At 42.1% G+C, this 25085-nt stretch overlaps 1 long non-coding RNA gene across 11 annotated transcripts in view; it reads left to right on the top strand.

Annotated features, from left to right (window-relative positions):
* Nucleotides 1–25085, top strand: part of LOC110255853 (uncharacterized) — a 386752-nt gene that overhangs the window by 106474 nt on the left and 255193 nt on the right. Inside the window, exon 4 of one of the 11 annotated variants that reach the window (XR_014819917.1) lies at nt 23992–24063. The exons of the other annotated variants lie outside the window; for them this stretch is intronic. This is a non-coding gene — a long non-coding RNA (uncharacterized LOC110255853). The remainder of the gene's footprint in view (nt 1–23991; nt 24064–25085) is intronic. 11 annotated transcript variants of the gene reach the window in all.

A 25085-nucleotide genomic window follows, 5' to 3' on the forward strand; every position in this document is an offset into this window, starting at 1 on the left:
TTGGGATGTTGTGTAGGGTGGGGGGCTGGGCTGAGTCTTGAACTGGAGAGTAGGAAACATATCTTTTTCTTTGAGACTGAGGTCAACAAGGTGAGGGTAGGTGCAGGAATAGCTGGGTGGACAGGATTATCACTAGCAGTATCCTTAGCCTTCATGTTCCGGTGGAAGCTCCTCAAGGACAGGACAGGATTTAACCTTTCGTTGGCATTTTCCCAAATGCTGACCTCATTTCTGAGCACAGAGAAGCCCGTGCATCATAGGTCCCTATGTGAGGCGGGGATCTAATCCTCTGATATTCCCACCGACTTGTTTGGACTCCAAAAACCACTTCCCACCCACCTGCATCACACCTTTAACCAAAGAGCCAGCCTCCCAGATGGCATTCGGCCAGGCTCCCCTCTGCTGTGGTCCTCAGCTTTCCACAACTGAGCCACATTATGCGCTGCATGGTATTAAAACAGTCCTCCAACCACCGCCCTCATTCACAGTAGGGATGGGCTTGCTCGCTTTTGCACATTTATTGAAGTAGGAAGAGCAACGACTGACAGTGGGGATGGATAGCTTTGTTTTTCCTGAACCCACGACAACGATGTGTGGCTGTCTTCTCACACTGCTGCCGCCAAGGCATCTACATCCTTTCATTGGTCCTTTCGGCTCTTCGGGCACAGAATGAAGTGCAGGGGAGCAGCGGGGAGGAGAGCGGAGGACGTCCGTGTCTTCCCAGCGAGCTGTGCAAATGAGTCCTGGTTCTCGTCAGGCCACAGGTGTGCCACCGTCAGCGGCCGTGATCACCTGCGGTGACACACTCCCCTCGGGGCTCTTTACCCTGATGGCCGTCAGCTGCCTCTTGTGATGACCCTTGTGAATGTGGGAGAAACACACAAAAATAGAGAGGCTGAGTGTAGCCCTAGCTCCGTGCTTCTCTGCTCTAGCTTCCCGTGGAAGGAGGAGGGTTTTGTTCCTGCTGTGAAAGTCATTTATCTCTCTCCCATCCACTGAATTGTGTAGTGGCCTCTACTTAATCCTAATGGGACATTATTACTGGCTGAACAGGCTCAGGCAGGAAATGGCAGCTTCAGAAAAAAAGTTCTTTAAATGATGAATTTCAGCAAAAAAAGTATATATATTCTTTTATTTTCAGTACATTTTTATATATTCTACATATTTATATATTATAATTTTCCAGTGATTCAGTCACCAATACGCACATATATCTCTGTCCGTAGACCTGTCTACATATATTTATCCTATATCCTTATATCTCTAAAACTCAGAAAAAAAAACCAAACCCTCTTTCTCTTCGTTTATAGTTGGGCTCTTCTGGAAGACACAGACTTTACAGAGGTTGGAATGGGGGAGGGCACCAGAGCATGCAGTGTAGGCAGGTCATGAGCATAAGTTGATCCCCAAACAAGGGGGTCTTTAGGAGGGGGTCACGTGCCTCCAAAAGTCCGAAGTTTCATTGAGTCCCAGAATTTTTAACTGTACATCTTCACACACAAGGGACATCAATAAGCAGCTGGAGGTGGCAGTGCTAGTTCCTGTGTGCTAACTGGTTCACATTTTTACCTTGCACGAAGATGTTTAAAGTTGTTTGGAACTGTGATCCTATAGCACAGATTCTGTTTCTCGACCTTTGAAAATATTTGCCTACGTTCACTTTTAGCACTAACATGACACTGGTAGACAGGTATGAATGGTGGAAGGTGTCCTAAAAGCCTAGTGAGGAGTTCCCTTCATGGCTCAGCTGTTAATGAAACCAACTAGGATCCATGAGGTTGTGGGTGTGATCCCTGGTCTTGCTCAGTGGGTTAAGGATCCAGCGTTGCCATGTGCTATGGTGTAGGTTGCAGACGTGGCTCAGATCTGGTGAGAGCTGTGGCATAGGCTGGTGGCTACAGCTCCTATCCAGCCCCTAGCCTGGGAGCCTCCATATGCCTCGGGTGTGGCCCTAAACAAAAAAAAGCAATAAATAAATAAATAAATAGAAAAGCCTGGCGATTCCAGCCTCTCAGGTCCAATGGCATTTCCTGAGTCTCAGAATGTGATCCCTCAGCTACGTGATCTGACCCACGTCTGAATGACTTCTTTACCTGCCCCGACCAGGGTCACCCAGCCTGCGGGAACGTCCCTTTTATGGGCATTGCCATCTACGGGGTGATAATAATGGAGGCAGTAATGTTTTGCTTATTTCCTCCCCGTGTTTTTATTACATATATGCAGCATGGGGAATATATATGTATAGCTCTATTATCTTCATCTTTTTTTGTACAGCTGCACCCTGGGCATCTGGCAGTTCCCAGGCTAGGGGCCGAATCAGAGCTAGAGCTGCTGGCCTACACCACAGCCATGGCAATGCCAGAGCTGAGCTGCATCTGTGACCTATGCCTTGGCTTGTGGCAATGCCGTTTCCTTAACCCCCGAGTGACGCCAGACATCGAACCTGCATCCTCGAAGAAAAGTCCGGTCTTAACCTGCTGAGCCACAACAGGAACTCCCATTATCTTTTTTGTCACACAATTTTGCACCGTAGGTATGTCCACTTCTCGAGAAGAGGCTTTATAAGCCTCGCGGTGGTGTATTCCAATGGCGTATTTATGTACATGCCTCTCGTTTGCCGTGAGCAATGTTGTCAGTTTTGCTACTGTAAGTACTATCGTTATCATGTTATCGTGGCCCATCTCCATTGGCTTAAGGCAGGTTCTGGAAAATGGGATCAATTTTAGTGTTTTAGTGCAAATTCACTACATACTTCTAGGAAGACAATACCAAATTATAGACCTAATGTGCTTCTTTTGCTTAAAAGATATCGTCATCATTACTATCAATTATTTTAAACCTTTTGTTAACTAGAATTATTGTGGAAATAATTTCTTAGTACATACAAATATTGAATCATTATGCTGTACACTGAAACAAATATAACATTGTATGTTAATTATGCCTCAATAAATTTTCTTTAAGACAAAAAAATTTCATAGGAACTAAATGACGGTCCATTGTTGAAGGCATGTGTCTCTACTTACAAGTGAGAGTAATCATTTTTCACCATCCATTTGAAACTTTTCTGTGATTCGGTTATTGATGCTCATCGTTCCTTTCTTTTCAAGTTAAAACAGGATGGCCCGTATTTCCCTTGATCTGTCTCAGTTGCTCTCAAGCTTGGCCGTGCATTAGAGTCATCAGTGTCCTTTTAATAATTGTGCTGATGCCAGACTCCTCCCAGTGACACAGGTTTAACTGGCCTGTGTTGAGCACTTAGCACTGGCATTGTTTAAACTTCCCAAGCGAGTCTTCCCAGGAGATGCCATAGCTGAAGACAACTGATCTGGAATCTCCAGATATTAACCTTCTCTCTTGTTATATTTTTCTGTTTAATTTCTTTTACAGATGTTTTCTTTAAACAAAAAAATAAATAAATTCCAGCCATGGGTTCCATAGAGCTTAAGATGTGTCCTCAGAAGCAAGACAAGCTGGGCTTAAATCTTGCCTCTGTCCTTTATAAGCTACATCATTTTGAACAAATGATGTTCTCTCTCATTGCTTCAATTTTCAGTGCAGTAATGTAGTATTAATTTATAGTATATCTCACACTTTTATTAGAAGGATTAAATCAGTTGGTACTTGTAAGGCATATACAACAGTATCTAATACATTGTGAACATTAAGAAAGTATAAACAACTTTTTCTTCTATTATTTCTTGCATTGGTTTTATTCTAGTGAAGTCTTTTTCGACCATGAGAGCAGGTGGATATTGATGTATGTTGCGTCCTAATTTTTTTCAGTTTTATTTCTTTCTGTTTCTGATGGCCTGTTAAGTTTCTAGTTCTCTGAGTCCTGGGATGAAGTTGGTGTAGAAGGAAGAAATAAATCGACCAGGGCCCAAGGGGCTGGTGTACCATTTCCCCAAATCCCCGATTTAGATAAACCACTTGTTTCTGATTTAAGGATACAGTAAGTTTATTTTCTGATAGTACCTTGACTTACAGAACCACGTAAAACAGCTGTAACGTGTACTCTGCTGTGTTTTAGAAGCACATCCTCCGTTTGGGCCTCGTCGACCCGTGCTTGCCCGCACGCTTCTCTAGATCTCAAAGTCAGACCAAGGGGCTGCACATTGCTTCCCAAATAACCTAGTGACAACAGGTTCCATAGGCTTCTGCAGAAATCAAAAGGAAGTCATAACATCACAGGCACATGAATGTATGCAAAATGACCTCGAGCCACTACTGCAGAGTATTTTACTTCCACAGTATCCGGAAAAGGTGATTAATGATACAGAGGTTCAAAATTTGATTATGGGCTTCTGCAATGAGCCATAATAACATCATGAGAAAGCATCTTGGCAGCTTTTGCCCCCTCTCATCACCACCTCCTGTGCATGCATTCCTTCAGTTCTCCCTATGTTGGACGTCAGCCTCCTTGTTTGAGTTCATAAATTAAAGTGCACAAGGACTTAAACGGAAGGAGTCGAGGAGCAGCAAAAACAGCAGTAGCGTTCTTAGGGTTTCACTTTGGGGAAAAGTATAAGCATCTTCTTTGTCTTTGATCAGTTTCCCATCAGCTCTCTAGGAGTGGCGGGTCCTGCCGCGCTCACTCCAGGAGCGATAGCATCAGCAAACACAGGAGGGAGGCGGGGATGTGCTCAGCCGTGACGACGCCAGGACACTGGGAATTTCCCGTGGTGTGTCTGAGTCCCCCTCTGCTCTGCGGTCCCTGCTTTCACTGCCCAGGATGCTACAGCACTGATAGAGACCGCCCAATGTACGGCTGTCTCGGAAGTACTCCGAGACTTGATCAGGTTAGCAAGCCTGTGGGTATTAGCGTTCTTTCTATCTTGTAAAATATAATCACCAAAGGCTTCTCCAGTGACTATCTATCTATCTATCTATCTATCTATCTATCTATCTATCTATCTATCTATCTTTCTTTCTTTCTCTCTCTATCTTGCTCTCTCTATCTGTATCTAGCTATCTAGATATATATGCTATAAACTCAAAGAAAATACTAAACACTTTAACTTTTATGACTATCATGTTCTTAGATATGAGATTTGTTTTTATTTTCTTATTTTATTTTATTTTTTGTCTTTTTGCCTTTTCTAGGGCTGCTCCTGCGGCATGTGGAGGTTCTCAGGCTAGGGGTCTAATCGGAGCTGTAGCTGCCAGCCTACACCAGAGCCACAGCAACGCAGGATCCGAGCCGCATCTGCAACCTACACCACAGCTCACAGCAACACCGGATCCTTAACCCACTGAGCAAGGCCAGGGACCGAACCCGAAACCTCATGGTTCCTAGTCAGATTTGTTAACCACCGAACCACAACAGGAACTCCCTATTTTCTTAATTTTTATGGCCCCACCCATGGCACAGGAAAGTTCCTGGGACATGGATTGAATCCAAGCCATAGCTGCAAACTTCATCACAGCTGCAGATTTAACCCACTGCTTCAGGCCAGGGATTGAACCCTCACCTCCACAGCAACCTGAGCCGCTGCCATCAGATTCTTAACCCACTGCACCAGAGTGGGAACTCCAGATATGGGATTTTAAAAATCATCTGTGTTCAGATTTGCAAGGGTGCTGAGAGATTTAGCTCTAGAATTTAAGCCTACTGCTGAATTAAAAGCCTGGCACAGAGAAATGTTCACTGAATGAATGAAAAGCCATTTGCTCTATTGAACAACAATGAATGTATCACCTGGGTCACTGACTTATGTGCCATTGAATACTAAGTCTTTTTTTTTTTTTTTAATTTTATTTTCCCACTGTACAGCAAGGGGGTCAGGTTATCCTTACATGTATACATTACAATTACAGTTTTTCCCCCACCATTTCTTCTGTTGCAACATGAGTATCTAGACATAGTTCTCAATGCTATTCAGCGGGATCTCCTTGTAAATCTATTCTAGGTTGTGACTGATAAGCCCAAGCTCCCAATCCCTCCCACTCCCTCCCCCTCCCATCAGGCAACCACAAGTCTCTTCTCCAAGTCCATGATTTTCTTTTCTGCGGAGATGTTCATTTGTGCTGGATATTAGATTCCAGTTATAAGTGATATCATATGGTATTTGTCTTTGTCTTTCTGGCTCATTTCACTCAGTATGAGATTCTCTAGTTCCATCCATGTTGCTGCAAATGGCATGATGTCATTCTTTTTTATGGCTGAGTAGTATTCCATCGTGTATATATACCACATCTTCCGAATCCAATCCTCTGTCGATGGACATTTGGATTGTTTCCATGTCCTGGCTATTGTGAATAGTGCTGCAATGAACATGCAGGTGCATGTGTCTCTTTTAAGTAGAGCTTTGTCCGGATAGATGCCCAAGAGTGGGATTGCGGGGTCATATGGAAGTTCTATGTATAGCTTTCTAAGGTATCTCTAAACTGTTCTCCACAGTGGCTGTACCAGTTTACATTCCCACCAACAGTGCAGGAGGGTTCCCTTTTCTCCACAGCCCCTCCAGCACTTGTTATTTGTGGATTTATTAATGATGGCCATTCTGACTGGTGTGAGGTGGTATCTCATGGTAGTTTTGATTTGCATTTCTCTTATAATCAGCGATGTTGAGCATTTTTTCATGTGTTTGTTGGCCATCTGTATATCTTCTTTGGAGAAATGTCTATTCAGGTCTTTTGCCCATTTTTCCATTGATTGATTGGTTTTTTTGCTGTTGGGTTGTATAAGTTGCTTATATATTCTAGAGATTAAGCCCTTGTCAGTTGCATCATTTGAAACTGTTTTCTCCCATTCTGTAAGTTGTCTTTTTGTTTTCTTTTGGGTTTCCTTTGCTGTGCAAAAGCTTTTCAGTTTGATGAGGTCCCATGGGTTTATTTTTGCTCTAATTTCTATTGCTTTGGGAGACTGACCTGAGAAAATATTCATGATGTTGATGTCAGAGAGTGTTTTGCCTATGTTTTCTTCTAGGAGTTTGATGGTGTTCTGTCGTATATTTAAGTCTTTCAGCCATTTGGAGTTTATTGTTGTGCATGGTGTGAGGGTGTGTTCTAGTTTCATTGCTTTGCATGCTGCTGTCCAGGTTTCCCAGCAATGCTTGCTGAATAGACTTTCCTTTTCCCATTTTATGTTCTTGCCTCCCTTGTCAAAGATTAATTGACCATAGGTGTCAGGGTTAATTTCCGGATTCTCTATTCTGTTCCATTGGTCTGTCTGTCTGTTTTGATACCAGTACCACACTGTTTTGATGACTGTGGCTTTGTAGTATTTCTTGAAGTCTGGGAGAGTTATGCCTCCTGCTTGGTTTTTGTTTCTCAGGATTGCTTTGGCGATTCTGGGTCTTTTGTTGTTCCATATAAATGTTTGGATTGTTTGTTCTAGTTCTGTGAACAATGTCATGGGTAATTTGATAGGGATTGCATTGAATCTGTAGATTGCTTTGGGTAGGATGGCCATTTTCACAATATTGATTTTTCCAATCCAGGAACACGGAATATCTTTCCATTTCTTTACATCTTCTTTGATTTCTTTGATTAAGGTTTTATAGTTCTCGGCATATAGGTCCTTTACCTCTTTGGTCAGGTGTATTCCGAGGTATTTGATTTTGTGTGGTACAATTTTAAAAGGTATCGTATTTTTGTATTCCTTTTCTAATATTTCATTGCTGGTATACAGAAATGCAACTGACTTCTGAATGTTAATCTTATATCCTGCCACTTTGCTGAATTTATTAATCAGTTCAAGGAGTTTTGGGGTTGAGTCCTTAGGGTTTTCTAGGTATAGTATCGTGTCATCTGCATACAGTGACAGTTTGATCTCTTCTCTTCCTATATGGATGCCTTTGATTTCTTTTGTTTGTCTAATTGCTGTGGCTAAGACTTCCAAAACGATGTTGAAGAGCAGTGGTGAGAGTGGGCATCCCTGTCTTGTTCCAGATTTGAGTGAGAAGGCTTTCAGTTTTTCCCCATTGAGGATTATATTTGCTGTGGGTTTATCATAAATGGCTTTGATTATATTCAGGAATGTTCCCTCTATACCCACTTTGGCGAGGGTCTTGATCATGAATGGATGTTGAACTTTGTCAAATGCTTTTTCTGCATCTATTGAGATGATCATATGATTTTTGACTTTTTTTTTGTTAATGTGGTGTATGATGTTGATTGATTTGTGTATGTTGAACCATCCTTGTGAACCTGGGATGAACCCAACCTGGTCATGGTGTATAATTTTTTTGATATGTTGTTGGATTCGGTTGGCTAAGATTTTGTTGAGAATTTTTGCATCTATATTCATCAATGATATTGGGGGATAGTTTTCTTTTTTGGTGGTATCTCTGCCTGGTTTTGGAATGAGGGTGATGGTGGCCTCATAGAATGTCTTTGGGAGTATTCCTTCTTCTTCAACCTTTTGAAAGAGTTTAAGGAGGATGGGCACCAATTCCTCTTTATATGTTTGATAGAATTCACCTGTGAAGCCATCTGGTCCTGGACTTTTATTTGTAGGGAGTGAGTTTATGACCTCTTTAATTTCATTTCTAGTGATCGGTCTGTTCAGTTGGTCTGTTTCTTCTTGATTCAGTTTTGGCAAGCTGTAAGATTCTAGAAAATTGTCCATTTCTTCCAGATTGTCAAACTTATTGCCATATAGTTGTTCATAGTATTCTCTTATGGTTTTTTGTATTTCTGCTGTATCCGTTGTGATTTCTCCTTTTTCATTTATAATTTTGGTGATTTGGGTTCTTTCTCTCCTCTTTTTAGTGAGTCTGGCCAGGGGTTTATCAATTTTGTTCACCTTTTCAAAGAACCAGCTCTTGGTTTTATTAATTTTCTCTATTGTTTTTTGAATCTCTATTTTATTGATTTCTTCTTTGATCTGAATACTAAGTCTAATATCCCTTATAAATAAAAAATATTTGGGGTTTCCCATCATGGCACAGTGGAAACAAATACGACTAGGAAGCATGAGGTTGCGGGTTCAATCCTTGGCCTCGATCAGTGGGTTAAGGATCTGACGTTTCTGTGAGCTGTGGTGTAGGCCGGCAGCTGCAGCTCTGATTCGACCGCTAGCCTGGGAACCTCCATATGCCATGGGTGTGGCCCTAAAAAGCAAAAAAAAAAAAAAAAAAAAAGGACCACACTGTCCTTTGTTACATGTTGAGTCAGAAGTCAGGTGTCTCTCAGTCATAATAGATCTACTGTAAGTTGGCATTAATACTTAGAGACCACTGGGGTACCGTTCAGTGCAAGGAGACTGTGTGGATTGAATTTCCACCCATGCAGATTCTGAAAGTCCTTAACCCTTTCCCAAAGCGGAGCTGGAGCCTCAGGGAAACCTGAGGATCCCCTTTGTCTTGGCCATAAGCTAGTGATGGGGGTGGGGTGGGAGAGGAACAATTATTTTTCACCGACTCCAACCGCAGCAGGAAGGTGCCTGCTCCAGTGGGTCACGTTTCTCTTGTTTACTGGCTGGGGCCGTTTCTATTGCGTAGTTCTTTTGTTTTCTGCGGTGTAATCTCTGTTGCACATGGCGTTCGGACAATGCAGATGACCCTGTCTTCGATGCGCAGGGTTCTCTGTCAAGATATTGTTGTCCCTCGCTGGGCCCAAGTCCCATTTTAGCAGGAGAGAGAAAAAAGAAACAATGGAGACAAATTTAGACACTGATGGGAAAAGAAATGCAGCTCACTGTCCACCAGCCCTCTGAAGTTACGCCCAGCAGGCCATTTCCTGTGACCTTCTCAAGGACTCCCAGACACACAGAGGAGCTCCTAGGACCCGAGGCAGACGACAGATGATTAGCTTGTGGCTCACCCCGTCCTTGTAAGTTCACTTTCCAGGCATCCCTTCTCTAAAAAAATACCACTGCCACTAATAGCGCGCGCACACACACACACACACACCAAAAACAATAAACAAAAAAACCTCCACATATTCCAAACAGAAGCAAGATAATCTCTCCCTTAGGATCTAGACTTGAAGTTCCTGTTGTGGCTCAGTGGTAATGAACCTGTCTAGTGTCCATGAGGACGCGGGTTTGATCCCTGGCCTCAATCAGTGGGTCAGGGATCCAGCTGAGATGCAGCTCAGATCCCACGTGGCTGTGGCTGCAGCATAAACTGGCAGCTGCACGTCCGATTCAACCCCTAGCCTGGGAACTTCCAAGTGCCTCGGGTGTGGCCCTAAAAAGACAAAAAACGAAAAAACAAACAAACAAAGAAACTAGGCATGCTTGCCGTCAACACTATTTCCCAACCATTCGTGGCCAGCATCAGATCTTGTACCAGATGTTTCCCAGGCCTTGGCACGTTCACTAGCCTGTATCCTCCAATGGTGGGTGAGGGATGCTCACAGGCCGGTCCTCCGCGCCTTTTCCCCATTCCAAATGCACAGTTTTGTCTCAGGTGTCTGTGTGCTCTCTGCTCCCCCTCACTGGAGACAATGTAAATTTACCCAGTGATGTGAAGAGACATTCATCAGCATGTAAGACGGATGACTGATTTCCAAGGTACCCAAACTGTGTGCTCTTTATGCCGGGATAGATATGTGTCTGCTGCAGCGGCCTAGATGATAAGTGCAATAAGCAGTAACAGTGCCGTCTCCTCTTGGACTGTCTTGTTGATGAACTGTGAAACCAGACGGATGCAGTCAGAAACACAGCACGCTGTTCTGCACGGGAATGACGGACGTCTGGCGTGAAACCATCTCCTGTGTTACTGGGAGGTCTCGTTTTGGTTGGTCACTGAGTGTCACTATTTTTTTTTAATGTCTTTAATAATTGTGTATGTATTTGACTGAGAAGTACAACTTGTAGGTGCATATCATCAGCATAAGCAAATTTATCATAAATATCCCTTTTTTTCAGGCAGATTTAAAATCTCAGAGGGCAGGTCTGTACTTACACTAGACATAGCTGCACAAGCAACCCTGCGTACCAGACATACTGCATTTTACTTCATTTATGTGGATGCAGCTTTCTAGGCCTGCAAGCTTTTCTCACTTTAGTTCCTGGTTTAGCCATTCTGCTTCCATTATTTCTTTCCCTAGCACACCACTTCTTACACATAGAAGAAAGAGGATGGGTGAGTTTCCGTGGTGGCTCAGTGGGTTAAGGGCCCAACGTCGTCTCTGTGATGATGTGGGTTTGATCCCTGGCCTCCCTCAGTGTGTCAAGGATCTGGTGTTGCCTCAAGTTGCGGTGTAGGTTGCAGATGTGGCTCATGGCTGTGGTGTAGGCTGGCAGCTGATTCGACCCCTAGCCCGGGAACTTCCATATGCTGGGGGTGAGGCCCTGAAAAGAAAAAAAAAAAGAAAAGAAAAGAAAGAGGGTGGAGTGGGAAGCAGAGAGGAGAAAAGAAACAGTAAGCAGTAATTGATGATTGAATGAGGAAATTGTAAGACCGAGGCTGAAAAAAAGAAATCCAGTGTTTTCTTACTTCTCACTAATCCTGAAGAAGAATGCAACTCACTGGTTGTAAGCGACGGGCAGTTACAAGGTCTAAAATGCGTGGCTGACGTGGAGAAACGAGGAGAAGCTTGGGAAAGCGCACCTGTTCAGTCTGCTGCAGGGATGGTTATGATTCTTCCCGACAGGCAAACAACATTCTAGTTTCCCGCTGAACATGATACCACCCGAATCTTAGACCCCTTTGGTAGCAGAAATGAGCACATTTCACCTTGAACGCTATTTGAAACGTCATATTATGAAAACTAGAAAGTTAAGTTTTGAGTCTCTTCCTTCTATCTCCTTCCATGCGCTCTCTGTGCAGCATTTATTGGTTCTCATTCAACACCGTCTTGCCAGGAAAGCTCAGCCCTCTCTTCATGTGGTGATGCCTGTCATCTGAGACAGCCCAGCATCCTGCATCTCTTTACCCCCTGACTCCCCATCTTCTTTCCAGTCTCCGTGGGCTGCCTCTTTTCTCCCTTTCTTTTACCCTCTTATATTTCTCTCCTCGGGTTGCTATCAGTCCTTTTAGTGATAACGGCATTGTTTGCTGCCAGATTTTTAGGATGCAAATTGGAAACAAACAGGTTGTGCTACATTGTAAAAAAGTTATGCCCTGGAGCTAAGACCTGAGAGACGATGGAGGGCTCAACGTGGGTAAGGAATTTATACTGTCTTTCATTCATAGATATAGCAGGCACAGGCTGTATAAAGTAATAATAATTCTACATCAAACTTTCATTGTATGTGCCACCTTCCTTTTCAGTGAGTACGGTGCCTGCCATCAGTGCAGTGATCCTTCTTCTCATAAAAAAGTGAATACAGTCTGGGATAAAAGCTTGCTCTGGTCTTCTCTCTAAATCCTCTTCCTCGTCATAGGACCCCATCATCCCAGGCAGACAGAGCAGTGCCCGAAAAGCTGGAGAAGACAGTTTAGAACAGGTTCTCACCCACAGGCACCATTGATATCTTGGGCTCGATAATTCTTCTTGGGGGGCGGGGGGCTGACCTGTTCATTGTGGGAAGTTTAGCAACATCCCAGGCCTCCACCTAGTAGATGCCAGTAAGGCTCACCCCTCCCCTGCCCACCTCCTGGATCTGACACTCAAATCATCTCCAGGCACCACCAGAATGTGCTTAGGTGGTGGCAATATCACCCTCATTTGAGACCCACCCACACACACATATATGTGGCCACACCCACAGCATATGGAAGTTCCCAGGCTAGGGGTCAAACTGGAGCTGTGGCTGCCAGCCTGTGCCAACACCACAGCCATAGCAACGCCAGATCCGAATTGCATCTGTAATCTACACCACAGCTCATGGAATCACCAGATCCTTAACCCACTGAGCGAGGCCAGAGGATCGAACTCATGTCCTCATGGATACTAGTTGGGTTCGTTACCACTGAGCCACAATGGGAACTCCTCATTATATTTTTTAACATAAATTTTATTGAACTGTAGTTGGTTTATAATGTTGTGTTAGTTTCAGGTATACAGCAAAGTGAATCAGCCGTACATATATATCCATTGTTTTTCAGGTTCTGCCCCCAGATAGGCTAATACAGAGTATTGAATACATTTCCCAGAGCTGCTTTGTAGGTCCTTGTTACCAATCAGTTTTGTATATAGTCGTGTGCATATGCCAAGCCCAGCCTCCCTTGTTTGGAGCAATAATTGCCTTCTTGCTGCTGGTGACCCTGTAACTTCTTCAGCCTCATAGCATCCAAACCACAGCTCCCTGTTCCTGGGTTCCTCTCTCCCAAGAACTTGAGATATCTTGTTTCTGCAAATGCTTCTCCTTAAAAGTCACATGCATGAAGAGAGTTTTCCTGGCCATCTCTCTTATATAATGGCCCTGCCCACCTCTCTCTTCCTATCCTACATCATGAAATTTCATAGCATCGTTTCCTGCATGGATTTATCTCACACGTTTTTATTTTTTAATTTTTTTCCCCATTGTTGGCTTTATACACCGGGACATAAACTCCTTGAGAGCTAAAATTGTAACTTGTTCACAAATATGTTCAGTGCAATATTTGACATCTAGACTGTGGTAGGTGTGTGTTTGTTGAATGAATAAATGAGCGGTTGAGTGACTGAGCCACCATCCCTGCTGTGGGAGAGTTGAGAATTGGCAACTGCATGTGGGAGAGAAGCACATGGGGGACTTTGTTAGCTCATGTCCTAGGCTAGACACCTCACCACTCTTTTTGCTTCTATTCATTAATAATTGGTTAAGACTGAATTCTTACCACCATGGAAGACTTATCAGAAAAGAATAGATTCTTGCATCAAGTTGAGTAGGTCTTTGGTTTGAATTTTTCCCATGGAAAAGATCATTGTGAGACCGTTGTGGTTCCCTTTTCCTTTTCTAAATCATTATCAACACAGAGAACTTCCCTAAAATGACTTTGTAAAGACCAATTTATGGAGTCATCATTGTGTGAACAGGAATGAGACAGCCTGGGATGGATTGTTCTGTCCAGTGCTGACCAGTTGAGCTGTTTTCAGCCTAATGCCTCAGCACGCCCCACTTTTCCTGTGAGTCAAACCGAGATAATGATGAATCAGTTGCATGGACTGCAGGTATAGCTGGGACATAATACAACCTTGGCTTCTCTGAATTCTTTGCCTCCTAGCTGGGCCAGGGGCATCTGGAGGGCAGACCTGGCCATAAATCTCCATCTGCTTGCACTTTGTCAGCAGAACGACTTCTCCTCCCTCACCCTCCTGCTTTTTACTGTTGTTTTTTAAAGCTGGGAGGGAACATTGGAAGGACGTTTCCAAACGTTGTGATTGAAATTCCCAGAAACACGCACTGTCTGTGAAAAGCTGAGGGCACGGCGCACCGGGTCTGTAGTCCCAGGTGGGAAGTGGGGCAGGTGGGATAATTCCTCATCTCTTGGGTGATCACAGCCTTAGATCCACGTCACCACTGCGGCTACTAATGCGCAGCCACATCTGAGCTGCCTCTTCACCACCCATGCCTTCCCTTTTTCAAATTTTCTCTATCAGAATCCCTCATACGAAAAATAAGATTCTTTTGCTAAAAAGGTTCAGAAGCAACAGCTGTAAACAGTATTATTGTTACAAAGAATTTCAAAAACTTGAAAGATTTCTTATGGGTTCTGTTTAATAGTGTTCAGAGATATTGTTTTGTTCTGAGTCCTTAGATAATGTTCCAATATGCTGTCTGCCTGGTATTTTTTTTTTATAGATTCCATTAGAGTTTACCTCCCTCTCTTTCTATTTTCATATTGTTTGTGTATGTGTTTCAGTCTATTTCTTTCTTAAATAAGGAAAGCTTTAATGACCTCTGGTATTTTCCAACATCATATGTGTGTATGTAGACACACTGGATTTTCTCCCATAGCTGCTGAGTTAATACTAACAGAATGCTTGGACAAAAACATGAGATATGCAGTTTGGAAAAAGTTATATAGTACAGGGGAAAAGTTCATAACAATGATAAGTGAAAGAAGTATGGTACATCCTCGATAACCTCATCTCAGTTCTGTGACATCTAAGGCTCTCGCACACATGTGTAAGTGCTCGGTAAATTTGCCATTTGAATGGAATGAATTAATCACATCGCTATACGGTGAGATTTTGACTGTTTCACATATTGTTCCATAAACCACTCAGAATTTTCCAAATGCTCTAACTATAGACATGCAGAATTACTGGGAAAGAATATAATTTATAGAGATCTTTCTTAGTTTCCCAAATGATTAAATCATTCCCACATTTCTCAGAAATTATATCTACTTTATTCATCAGAACATACTTTCATGACACAGATTTGTTTTATGCATGCTTAATTTCTTTGCTAGATTAAAAACAACTTGAGTTCAGGAATTAAATTTCTGTTATTGTTGAACTACCCCATGTGAGAGATGATCAAAATGTGATTGGTGATCTATTCCACTACACCAGAAAAAGGACGAAAATGCTCAAGTATTAATAAATAGCTTTTTCTTCTCCCCATCAAATGTACAGTATCTCCTGAAATAGATCTTCCACTGTTACATTAAAAAATGATAATAATAGGAGTTCCTATTGTAGCTAAGTGGGTTAAGAACCTGACACGGTGTCCATGAGGATGAGGGTTCAATCCCTGGCCTCTCTCAGTGGGTTAAGGATCTGGCATTGCCACAAGCTCTGGTATAGGTTGCAGATGTGGCTGCGATCTGGTGTTGCTGTGGCTGTGGGGTAGGCCTGTGGCTGCAGCTCCAATTGGACCCTTAGCCCAGGAACTTCCATATGCTGCAGGTGCAGCAGTTAAAAAAATAAATTATAAAATCCATTTAGGCCAAGCATTTGGAGTGAAATTTGTGAACTTAAGGTGATAAAAGTTTTAAATAAGAAAAGAATTGATGGCCTGATTTCCCATCAGGATGCCCAAATATGGACAATTGAGGTGTTTCATGAGTTTGACTCACAGAGTTTTATTTCTGTGGTGTATGTAGCTAGTTAATAAATAATTAAACCAACTTTGATATATGCCTATATGATATCATTAGTCAAATGCCAAATGTCCCTTTTTATGGTTTTTAATCCTTGAGGTTCTGTCTTGGTGCCTGAAATCCCTACCAAAATCCAGCCAATATTTGTGGAGTTAAACTCATTGTCTGTAGGAAGCTTCTGTTACAGTGCAAATATGGTACCCAAGAGGGGAACCATTAACGCAAGAGGATGCGCTAAGAATCTGCTAGTACCTTAGACCTGGCCGGCCCAACAGGTCAGACCATCAGCCAGCTAAGGGCCACTTTCTGCAAGAATAGGACAGAGAACAGACGTGTTTTTATAATAGACTTGAAGGGGCCCAGGGCATGGAGAGAGTCCCAGAGTACAGGCTGGGGAGAGAATCCCAGGACCCAGGAGTTAGCACAGGGCTCTGGCTGGTTAGAGATTTCCAGAGGATTAGGCTCCAGGTCCTGCAGGGAGTTTTCTGGGGAAGGAGCACTGGGGATTCTGTACAGGCATTTAGATGCCCTCATGTATCTGCCTGGTTTATGGAGCAGTTCCCTGTGGCAACAGACGCTCTCTCCTTTGCAGCAGGCTCTTGCATCCGCCTCAGGGTTTCAGCCCTTGCTAAGAGCTGGGACATACTCTCTGGCAAATGCACAGGTCCTTTGCCAAGTAACTAGATCTCACTCTTGCTAAAGGAAGAACATTGTTCACTAAAATAGTTTGTCTTTTGATGCCAAAGGAAATCGAATTGTAATCAAGGGCTGAGAACCAGCTGAAGTCACCAGGGCTGTCTTGCTTCAGATTTGGCAACCCCGCGTGTTCCCATGGCTTATTAAATATAATTTACGTTTACAAAAGGGAGAGGCTTTAGTGAACTGGAAATTTGTTTTAATAATGTCTAAGTAAACCACGGATGGAATGGCCAGCCTCACCATCCACGCTCCCATGCATCTCAAGGACATGGAGAGAAGCACAGATAGGGAGGAATTTAAATTTTTGTTGAAGCTTACCAAAAGAGAGACAATGCATCTTAGTAACTTCTGAAGACTGATTGTAACCATACTGAAATATCTCAGATGGGCTGATGTGATTTTTTTTTTCCATCTTTGCTTTTGTTGTGGTGGTGGTGGTGGACGATATAAGAGTTAAGAGTGAGAGGGCTTATACCTATAGATCCAGGTACCGCCCTGAGGAATTAACTGGAATTAAAACTAAATCGTGGCTATGGAATGCATACTCTACAAAACTATTCATTAAGTATGCTGTTTCACTTGCCCTTACACCACGGTTTTGAAGTTACGTATGCCCATTTTAGGAATCCAGAATTGAGGCTCATATTTGTTAAATATGTTACCCAGTCTCATAGATAGTTCAGTGGCAGAGATGAGATTCAAGTTCAGGTCCCAAAGCTAGACCCCAAAGCTAAAGCTCTTTCTTCTATGCTCCCTGTGTCATGCTTGATGGAAAATTGAAGGAAGGCAAAAAAGAGAGAGAGTGAAGAATGTTTATTTCCACCGCCAAGTTTCTCCGAAAGCTGAGGTGCCCAGAGAGGCCGCTTTTGTGCCTGTAAAATAAAGCGAAGAACTCAGACAGTTTCTTCAACACCTACAATGATTTCCTTCTCTCGAGGAGCACAGGGAATTGTGCTGGCCTTGGTTACTGTATCATTGTGGTTCCATTTTCCTTGGCCTTTAAAGCCATAGCCACAAGCAATAGCAGTGAAAACAAGGCTTTCCACCCAGTAGCACCACGTGATTTAGGGCAATTTGTCTTGTTTCAGGAAGGCTTTGGAATATGCAAAGTTGGAGACCTCCCTCTGGCTTTGCAACCTGGTCTGTATACCTGGTGGGGCAGGGAAGATAAAAGACAGAGGAAAAAAGAATTTATCCTTACCTCCAATATGCAAAGGGGGAGACAAGTCTAAATTTTAAGGAATAATCCAGTAATACCTGATTTTTTAAAAGTATCTTTGTGATAATTTTGCAATACACAGAACAATCAAACCATTGTATTGTACAGCTGAAACTAATATAAGTCAACTATACACTGATAAAAAGGACATTCACTTTTTAAATATTTGTTTTTGTATGAAAAAAGTGCTCATCTTTCCCCAAATGGGAAACAATGTGGAAAAACTGTTTTCCTTTGTATTTTTAGGATGATATCAAGTTGGCCACTAAATTACTTAAGTGGTTGTTATTTTTATTTATTTATTTATTTATTTTTTGTCTTTCTGTCTTTTCTAGGGTCGAACTGGAAGCATATGGAGGTTCCCAGGCTAGGGGTCTAATCGGAGCTGTAGCCACCAGCCTACACCAGAGCTGCAGCAACGCGGGATCCGAGCTGCATCTGCAACCTACACCACAGCTCACGGCAACGCCAGATCCTTAACCCACCGAGCAAGGCCAGGGATCGAACCTGCAACCTCATGGTTCCTAGTCAGATTCATTAACTACTGAGCCATGACAGGAACTCCAAGTGGTTGTTATATTCACCAAAATTTACCAATCCTCCACAAGTGAGGGGAGAAAAAGGGAAGAAAAGTTAACCCATACAACAATTCAATTACATAAGAGTTATGAGCTAGCCTGTGAGGCTTGTGCTTATCTGCTCCATTGTACGTTTTTCTTTTAACTTCATTTGATTTGCTTTAGCTGGGCAGTGTGTTTAGGAGCAGGGCCCGCCAAGTTAAAACAAGAGAGCAGCAAAAAAGCCGGATGCTTTGAGGACTAAGGGCCCAGGGTTTTTTTTTTTTTTTTTTTTTTTTCCTAACATCATAACAGACTTTCTATATGGAGCCCGTTTTACTGGTTGGCATGAAGTCACGGATATTAGAAGTGGCTACTATGAAACCAAGTCCTTTACACGAACAACTGATGGCCAGGCTGTCCTCTGCACTTCGCTCAGCAGCTTCATAGCTTTGTAGTAGTTCGGTTAACAGAGCCAATGCACTTTCTTCCACATAAAGGAAATTATGATTCCACTGGAGGCTCAAAGGGGAAAATTAGAGTCATCAAAAATCAGATTCGAGTAGGCATTTTCTTTGAAAATGTGAAGTATGCTTTGATGCATCCCAAATCTTTGCTGAGGGTGCTATGCAGAGGGTGAGTTTGGCTCTTGATTCCAAAGGAATAAATTACATTGTTAATTCCACCCTCTGAAGAAGAAGGGGATCCATTTCTTTTGGCAGTGGGGGAGTTCAGAAGGACAGGCAACGAATCTAAACAGGAATTCTCTGCAGCTTCTCTGTAATGGAATAAAAAAAACCAAAACAGTGCCCAAAGCAAGGCTCCCGAGGAAGCAAAGGTCAGCCTTGGAGGTGCAGAAGGGTGTTGTCTGAGCACGTCTGAGGAACTGGAGCAAACTCAGTTTCCGTCAGAGGGACCCCTCTGACCCATCCCACAGGAGGAGGTTGGACCATGGCAGCTGGCCTTTGATCCACCGACAACATCCCAGGCACGAGAGGAGATGAAGATGAGTAATTTTCCCCTCGTGAAAGAAAGTCTCCATGTCTTCTCTGAAAGTTTATGGGCCATGATTGTTTTTTATGATAATGAGAACAGAGTGTATCATGGCTGATGTCAGAAGTATTTTCCCCTCTAGCAAAACAATTGTTTTACATCTTTCCATGTGTTGCATCCTCAGGAAAGACACATTGGCATAGATTTCCCCCAAGAAAATCTTTCTTTAGATAAACTTTAATAATAGAAGAATATACCCCGAAAAAAACCCACTGTTTACAGAAGCCCTCTAATAGCTTTTAAGGCTGACAAAGAAAGAGCCAGGAAGCTATCATGACAAGCTGACATTTGCTAGGACTCTTTTTCCTTGAGATTATTAAGTAAGCAGTAGCCCCGTGATGCTGTGAAATTTTCCGCAGATTGAAGCTGGTGGTGGTTTCCCATTACCCAGGTGGTGGTGTGATGGGGTTTTACGGCAGCACCATGATTATGTGTTAAAAATAGGTTATCATTAATGTCTGTGTTCACATTACCATCTTGAGGTCTAGCCTGCATCTTGTAATGATTAGAATTCAAACAGTCACAACAGCACTTCCTTGGAATCATGATCTAATGCAAGAAACAATACAGTGCAAATAAATAGATTTCCTCCTCTGTCGCTGCTCCAGTTTGCCCCATTGTGTACGTCTTCAGTGGGCATTGAAAACTGGGAAATGTCTTCACAAAGGGTTTCTCTCATTTCCAGGGTAGAAGTCTCTTTCTCACCATTCTTTGTTTCTCAGATCAGTGCATATGCTCATTCTCCTCATTCAACTGGGACGGTGACTAAGTCCAGGGCCTCTGACCAGCAAAGACTGCATGACTGTGGGGGTGGTGGGGGACCCCTTGCAAATGACAGCTTGTTATGTTTCAAGAATGGGCCGGTTCAATTTCACTTCTGTGGTTCCTCAAAAAGAAGGCGTCCGAGGACCACACTGGGGACTTTGTATATTGTTTTCAGGCCATTAAGAAATGAGAGTGTGTGATGAATGTTGCTCTCTGTTTTGCATGTAGGGGAAGCCTACTGGCCCTTCTTCCCACCTGGGCTTGGAGGAGAGAGGAGCTGCCAGGAGCTAGGGTGTCCCCTGTAGTCTGGTGACATGGGGGTGGGGATGAGACCTCTGACTGTCCTGCTGGATAGATGCCAGATGTCACTGCAGGGACTGCCCTTGAACAAAGCCAAGGAGAATATGAATGCATTTATCGAACCAATAAATATTTACTGTATGTAGAGCCCTGTGTAAAGTGGCGATGTGTTTAAGACTTGTTCTCCCACGTCGGGGGTTGCACTGCTACCTAAGTTAAACTCTCGCCAGGTCTCAATGACGTCATCACAGTGAGGCAGTTTTGTTGGCCTCCCATCCCACGGTGCTTTCTTTTCCGGAACATTCCTGAACGTGCTCTGCCCATCACCCTGGCCTCTGTCATTTCCCTGGAAGCCTGTTCACATTTTGCCCAGAATGAATTGTGTGTCTTGAAATGACAATTTAACCTTTGGCTTTCAGTGTCTATTTCCCAAAAATGAGGAGTGTATACATATGAGACTGTGCTGCATCATGGCCCTCCTCAGTGGGCGAGCAGAGGGTGGCTGAGACAATGGGGTGTTTGCCTCTCGGCGCCCTTCCCATTACCTGTTCCACTTATTGCAAAGATTATTTTAAATCATAGAACGGAATCGAAGCATAGGCTTCTGTGGCTATAACAGTCTGTGACTCTAGAGCTCCTGGGAGGGGGGCGTCCAGACTGACCTGCAGTGATGTTCTTAAGACACTCCTCCTTGGAAGCCTTCATTTTCATAAAAGCTAATTGAAAGTACCAGTCTAGTGGGTCCAAGGTCTGGGCTCCCTCAGAGAAGTTTTCTAATGACTTTTTTTCTTTAAATGTATGTTGACCATATTTTCTTGTTTCTTTGCATGCCTCATAATTTTTGTTGTTGAAAACTGGACATTTTAGATGACATAATGTGTCAAATCTGGAAATCAGATCCCCTATCCCAGAGTTCATTGCTGAAAGACTGTTGGTTTTCAAGGTTACTGCAGAGCTGGAGAGTAAAGGATAGAAGAGAGCACCATTCTTCCCTAGCTTCAGTTGTTTTTATTGACTGAGTATTTACTTGTTTTTGCAAGACTTTGGATTCTCACAGTTCTGAAAAAGTAGATTTTTATCATTTTGCCAGTATAGTAATTGCTTTTATGGAGGAGCGGTTTTTCAGAGGATCTTACTTTTCCAGAAGTGACTCTCTTTTGTTGTATTCTAATGTGTGTATATTATCATGTTTCTACTAGTTCATTCTACACATTAGTTCAGTTCTTTTTATCTTTTTTAAATATCAGGGTAATTATAACATCCAGAGGATCTTTTGCTTTTTTGAGTTTTAGCATATTGGAATTTTGAGTAAAGATCTCCTTGGTAGAGTTCCTTTGGCAAAGAGGGAGGAAAAGTAGAAGCTCATTGAAATGTAGCAGATTTTGGTTTTGGCTTCCAGCCCTGGGAGTCACACTTTTGGCATCTGATCAATTATTAACTTTGGGGGCAGAATATTGGTGGATAACATGATAGAGAGCCCATATTTTTCTTGACACAGCTGTGAGCTCTACTTATTTTTTAGGTACTCCTCCATTAGAATCTAGAGCTCCTAGTGAGTATATGTGCATACGCAGAGGGAGAATGAAGCTCATTCTTTCATAAATTATCATATTACTGTTATAATAATCAAAGTAAAAGATAAATGAAAGCAAAAGCTATTTAGTAATGGGAGTTAAAGTTGCAAAATAAATTTTAAAAAATCTTGCTCTACTATTTCTACATTTTAGCAGTAATATGCAAATACACATAACATTATGAATGGGAATTCAATCTAATTAAAACACAAATAGCAATCCTCATGCTATGTATTTTGTCAGCCACAAATGACAGTCAGAGATACCAAGAAAGTTATTCTCTGTCCCTTTTGCACAAGTTAAATCATATAATGCGGAAGAACAAAGCATTGAACTGAAGTCTATTTCCAAATTGCTTTTCTAATGTATGATTTTATCAAGGAGTTGAATATTACCCTTTTATACCTTAAGGAGACGTTGCAATGAAAGAAATTAATTTGTTTACTATTCTTGTGTGTATATGTGGAGAAAATAGTCTGTATGCTTCTAGAGACATGCAGATTTTAATTCAAATTATTGGGATAAAATATTAAAAACTAAGTTATATTTATTGTCATTTATAATTTTGATGAAAAATCTGCTCTGTGGTTCTTTTAAAACTGGGAAGTTTTTCTAAAGTAATTTAGGTGTCTTTCCACTTGAAGGTGAATTGTCATATTAAAAACAACATCTCAGTACCTTCAAGTGCTGATTTTAGACACTTCTCAGGAACACTTACACTTATTGTCTTATACACACCCATTGTGAGCACCTGCTCGGAGTGTGACATTGAGCTCTGTGAGGCACTGAGGTTGCAATAGCAAACCAAGCTGTTTATTTCCTTGTGGAATTTTAACATATTGGAAGAAACAACAGAGTGAGCAAATTATTGCAATAAGTTATTTTGGGGGAAAACTCAGGGTACAAAGTGTTGAGTGTAAAGTACAGCTGGGTTTTCTACTGGAAAAAAACATAGACAGGTTGCATGGGACAGAGAATGATAGATTGAGGTGGGGCAGATGTATTTCATGGGATAATTTATTTTGGAGTCCTAGAGCTGTTCTCTTCAATAAAAACACAACGTAAGCCACATCTGAGGAATCACAGCCACAGCCAAAAAAATGTGAAAGAGAAACTCTGAAATACTTTAAAAACTATGTTTTATTTACCCCGTGTAGCCAAAATGTTACCACTTCAATATATTATCAGTATAAAAATTACTGATATTTTACACTCTTATTTTTACCAGCTCTCAAAATATATACTCCTACCAAACATCCCAACTTGGAAACTAAATTTTTATTAGAAATAATTTATCTGTATTAAGATTTCATGAAATTAAAAGTTGAAAATTAGATTCAACTACTCAAGTTGTCCCAAACATACTTAAGCTTTCCAATATCCAAAGTATCAGTTTTTAAATTTAGATGAAAGTTGATAAAAATTTAAATTTGGAATTCAATTCCTTATTCTCACAAGACACATTTCAAGCGTTTGAGCACTTGGAAGGGATACCTCAGGGCAACCAGCCTAAGTCCCCTCCTCTAATTGACAAGGACTTTCTGAATTAGATTAAATGGAACGGCTGAGATTAGTGAGGTTAAATGACAGCTCAGCATGCCCCAGATAATAAAAAGTGATGAGGATAAACTAGAACCCAGGCCTTTTGCTATCTAGTAAAATCCTAGAATAGCATTCAGGGTTTGAGTTTCAGAAAATGATTCACAGAATTTGGACAAATAGGGATTTTCTGAAATTGTTTCCAAATTCTTGGTCCTTAAGTTTGGAGAGGGAACTCTAAGAAGAACAATTCAGAGAGTAAGTACCTGCATTGGTCCTTTTAAAAGCTAGGAAATGCTGTTCTAATAGAGTAAAGGAGCAAGGCTCTTGCTTAGACTTTTCTTACAAAGCATTTCTACGGCTTGTGGGAGAACATCATTCGAGAATCTTAATTTTGTCTTCCTTTTTAGGAACGAAAGTCTGCAGAAGTGTGTGAAAGGGGTTTAGTGTCAAGGCTGGAGCAGAAGCAGATGACCTCAGGGGTGAGCTGGGTACTGGCTTATGCAACTGCTCTCAAGAGGGGTGGTTGGAGTTCATCTTCGTGGCTTCCAGGGAGAGCAAATAGGAACCCGTCTCTTGGGCATCCTTAGCTATGGAACTTGGAGATCTGGAGAAAGTCATGGTCAGTCTGTGCTGCTATAACAGAAATACCATATACCGGGTAGCTTATAAGCAATGACAAGTTATTTTTTCACAGTTCTGGAGGTTGGGAAGTCCAAGATCAGGACTCTGGCGGATAAAGTCTGTTTCCCAGGTGGCTGTCTTTTTTCTGTGTCCCCATGTGGTGGAAGAATCTGGGAGCTCTCTGGGTGTCTAAATGAGGCACCAAACTCATTTACAAGGGCTCCACCATTATGACCCAATTACCTTGCAAACCCTCCACCTTCTAATACCATCCTTTAGGGGTTAGATTCCTAGATGTGAACTCAAGTTGGGGTCAGGGGACATAAACATGCAGCTACATTTGGATCAGTAGTCTTTCATTCGATCAGATGAATGAAAGAAATGAATTAGGAGACTGACTTTGTCTTCCCTACATTGAAATGACAATTCTATTCAACTCACAGAGAAATCCTTTTAATTATTTTTTAGAACAATTGAGTAAGTACAATCTCATTGGCTAGAAATAATTTATTTTTTAGAAAGTTTTGTTTGGTTTAGTTGGAAAATTTGTTTTCATCAGAATTGGAAGGAAAACAGTCAATGGCAAGATACTGCATTTTAAACAAACATGGCCTGTCTGAAATGAACTACCTAATAGAAACCTGTCAAAACAATCTTTTTAAAGGACTGCAGGTTTTTTGTATCACATGTGTTTATATATTTAGCTTTTGGAAAGTTGTAATGAGGGGCAAATGTTGTCATTTCATAGATGGATACCTTTCTAAGAAACAAACCCAAGACGAAGAGCGACTGCCATTTGGGGTCATTCAGTCATTTGCCCTCCTCTGAGACATCTGTGATTCCCTGTGAACCCCCTATGGTTGTCACTGTTGATCCCATT

The sequence above is a fragment of the Sus scrofa genome, chromosome 11 (genome assembly GCF_054392235.1).
Source record: "Sus scrofa isolate SSC_HxYL_T2T_F1_AM1 chromosome 11, Sscrofa_HxYL_maternal_Yorkshire_Landrace_v2.0, whole genome shotgun sequence".
NCBI lineage: Eukaryota > Metazoa > Chordata > Mammalia > Artiodactyla > Suidae > Sus > Sus scrofa.